Genomic DNA, 4,226 nt, shown 5'->3' on the forward strand with positions numbered 1-4,226 from the left:
GGAATGATCCAAGCTAGAGGAGGGAAGATTTAGATTAGATGTTAGGAAGAGGTTCTTCAGCATGAGAGTGGTGAGACACTGGAACAGGTTGCCCAGGGAGGTGGTGGAAGTCTAATACTTGGATGAGTTTAAGGCCAGTCTGGATGTGGTTCTGAGCAACCTGATGTAGTGTGAAGTGTCCTTGCCCATGGCCCTGGGCCATCTTTAAGGCTCTTTCCAACCCTGACAATTCTGTGATGCTCTCTGCACCAGATAATCTGTTATTTCCTTAAGAAATAGCATTTCAGTTATGAATAACATTTATCTCTGTACTAAACTCAATGACTATAACTCTTTTTTGTTGTTGTTAGTTTTTTGTTTGGTTTGTGGTTTTTTTTTAATACAAGTCCTGAAATATTTACTCCCTTCAAAACAAACCAGGTTGCAACAGGCACATTCTAGACTGCTAGAGAGAGTCCGATGAAGAGCCACGAGGATGATTAGAGGACTTGAGCATCTCCCCTATGAAGAGAGACTGAGAGCCCTGGGGATATTTAGTCTAGAGAAAAGAAACCTGAGAGGAGATCTGATCAATGTGCACAAATATTTGAGGGGGAAGTGTCAAGTCTCAAGTTGTGCCAGGGGAAGTATAGGCTGGATATTAGGAGGAACTTCTTCACGGAGAGAGTGATTGGCATTGGAATGGGCTGCCCAGGGACAAATTAAAGACAAATCACCTCATCAGAAAAAAAATGCTGAAGCTGTATACTTTTAGCAAATAAATTAATTCATTGAGCTACTCAGGAATCCTTTATAGCTAATAATTAAAACTCTCAAATCTCGGCCAGTAAGACGAGGGAGGTTATTCTTCCCCTGTACTCAACACTGGTCAGGCCACACCTTGAGTACTGTGTCCAGTTTTGGGCTCCTCAATTCAAGAGAGATGTTGAGGTGCTGGAATGTGTCCAGAGAAAGGCGATGAAGCTGGTGAGGAGGCTGGAGCACAGCCCTGTGAGGAGAGGCTGAGGGAGCTGGGGGTGTGCAGCCTGCAGAAGAGGAGGCTCAGGGCACACCTCATTGCTGTCTACAAGTACCTGAAGGGAGGCTGCAGCCAGGTGGGGTTGGGCTCTTCTGCCAGACAACCAGCAATAGAACAAGTGGACACAGTCTCAAGTTGTGCCAGGGGAGGTCTAGGCTGGATTTTAGGAGGAAGTTCTTGCCAGAGAGAGTGATTGGCATTGGAATGGGCTGCCCAGGGAGGTGGCGGAGTCACCATCCCTGGAGGTGTTCAAGCCAAGCCTGGATGAGGCACTTTGTGCCATGGTCTAGTTGATTGGCATGGGCTGGGTGCTAGGTTGGACTGGATGATCTTGGAGGTCTCTTCCAACCTGGTTGATCCTATGATTCTATGAGTCTATGACTCTAAATACAACACACAATCCAGGCAGATGAGACAAAACTAGAGAGCTTTGTCGGGTGATTCAAACCGAAGAAGTTGCTCCATCGATATATCGTACTCTAAAAAGGGCATGCATCATTAAAAAAAAGAAGGCTCTATAATTAATATGTTTTCATACAGCCTACCTTATTTCCCCTGAGATCCCCAACCAAAGCCTTTTAAAAATCCATTAGTTCAAGCACTTAGCCCAGTCCCGCTGCAGACAGAAGCAATACAGATATTAGCAGAATTTGAAATTGAGGCAACTTTGGTTTTAATTAACTGCCCCAAAATGCCAGATTTACATATTATTAAATGCATTGCAGTGGCAGCACTGACCACTAAGCATTTTTTGGACAGGGCCAGAGGAATTAATTATACCCTTCATAAAAAAAATTCACTTAGCATTCTGAACATCTGCACTGTTGTCAGGGATAATAAATGTGATTAAGCTTGTATAAATTTCACTGTATTAACCAGCAAAGAAACTCAATGGCTCTGCTGAACTGAGCTGATGGGATGCACTGTAACACTGAAATATCTAAGCATAATGTAGGGAAGGGCTAAAAACAAAATTATGAAATCTGGAGGGATGAAATGTCTCCTCCCAAGGTCAAAGTCACCTCCTTAAAGAGTCACTGCAAGCGACTGCTGATTCTCCAAACGCACTGTGAATGTAAGGCAAAGTCTGGGATAAGGCAGAGAGGTGGAAAGGAGGTGGAAGGGTGGTTGGGAGCCTCTCCTGGGGACTCTGGTTTCTGGGAGAGCTGTTGTGTTTCTGTATTACTTTTTAACTTGTCTATTTCTGTCTCTAGCTGTATAGATTGGAAGTATCTGCTTGTATATTGTGCTAAGCTGTAAATATAAAGCTTCATTCTTAATTTTCAGCTTGGCTGAGTCTAGTCTGGGTGATTTCATTGTGTGTGGGGATGGGTAACACCCAAACCATCCCAACCACAAGAACCTCTTTCCAGTTCTATTGATTTAGTGTTTGTATTATTGCTAGTTATTTCCTAAGTGTCCTAGATTCTGCCTTTATCCTCTGTGTAATGCTCTGCAAGAACGTGCAAAAAATCTATTATTAACAATTACTGGGCAGGTGGTGAGAGTCCTGAATATCAACATTAATAAATGAAATTAATCTTGAAAAAAATCCTACTTTGCATTCATTAATATCTACCATTATAATCCATCAACAAATTAGATTGAGGGAACTGGGTAATCCTTGTGGTCCCTTCCCACCTTGACTGATTCTATGATTCTAAACCAATACGAAACAACAATTGCATTGCCTTGCCAAATTTCCTCCTACCAAATTGCCCAACTATTGAAGGCAATCCCTATTTCAGTAGACATTAGCTGCTTTGCTTGACCTCCAGCAGGTGTCCAATTAAGTCTGAACAATTTATATATTCCCTTCCCATTGGTAGTTCTGGAATTAAACTGATGAGTTCTCTAGAGAAGGATCATCAATGGTGCACCTCTCATCTTTAATTACACTGGTTTAAGATGAATGAATGTACCAGAAGGATCCCAGCTGGGAAGTAGCACACTTATTAGATAGTTCATAATTTAATATACAGTCTGAATTCTGATTGTATTCTTTAAACATCTCAGGATCTTTCAATGTAGCCTGAAGAGGGCCTACAGGAAAGCTGGTGAGGGACTTTTTAGGATGTTGGATAGTTGGATGTTGGATAGGACTTGGGGGGATGGAGCAAAAGTAGAAGTGGGTCGATTCAGATTAGATGTTAGGAAGATGTTCTTCACCATGAGGGTAGTGAGACCCTGGAACAGGTTGCCCAGGAGGTGATGGAAGCATCATCCCTGGACATCTGTGAGCCCAGGCAGGATGTAACTCTGAGCAACCTGACGTAGTGTGAGGTGTCCTTGCCCATGGCAGGGGGGGCTGGAGCTAGATGATCCTTGAGGTTCCTGCCAGCCTTGACAATTCTATGATTCTATGATTCTACCTTATGAAAAACCTTAGTACTTATTCAGCTGGACACTGACTGTATTCATTTTTTTAACATTCTGCACAGAAGCAGGCAAAGAATTGTGGCTGCCACTAGAGAACAAAGACTTTGAGACAAGGTGAGTGAAAAGGTCCTGACAGTCTCTCTGTTGTTTCTAACAAATGCATAAATGTTATCCAAGAGGGCATGTAGAGCAGAGCAGACCACCTCTGGAGGACTCCCTAGAGCCTTACCACAAAGTATACTCACTCACTTTTACTCCAGCACTACAAATGCAGCTCCTTCTCACTCATTTTAATTCTGAGAATGTTTTACTGCAAATAAAGATCTAAATTAGTTCAAATCCAAAAGGGTTGGTCTCCTCTACCAGGCACCCAGCAACAGAACAAGGGGACACAGTCTCAAGTTGTGCCAGGGGAGGTCTAGGCTGGATGTTAGGAGGAAGTTGTTGCCAGAGAGAGTGATTGGCATTGGAATGGGCTGCCCAGGGAGGTGGTGGAGTCACCATCCCTGGAAGCATTAAAAAAAAAATCCTGGCTGAGGCACTAAGTGCCATGGTATAGTTGATTGGACAGGGCTGGGTACTAGGTTGGAGTGGATGATATTGGAGATCTCTTCCAACCTGGTTGATTCTATGATTCTATGAATCACAGCAAAATGCACTTTCTAGGTAGAGGCTGCAATGTAGACACTTAACATTAAATCTCAGCAACTAGAGGCCTTCACATGAGCTACTTATCTGAACTTCTTACAGTCAAGAGAAACAGGCACAGAACTCTTTCACTAGCAGAAAGAGGTAACAAAAGAGGTCAGAAGTACCGTTCTGGGGCATG

The sequence above is a fragment of the Pogoniulus pusillus genome, chromosome 31, assembly GCF_015220805.1.
Source record: "Pogoniulus pusillus isolate bPogPus1 chromosome 31, bPogPus1.pri, whole genome shotgun sequence".
Classification (NCBI taxonomy): Eukaryota; Metazoa; Chordata; class Aves; order Piciformes; family Lybiidae; genus Pogoniulus; species Pogoniulus pusillus.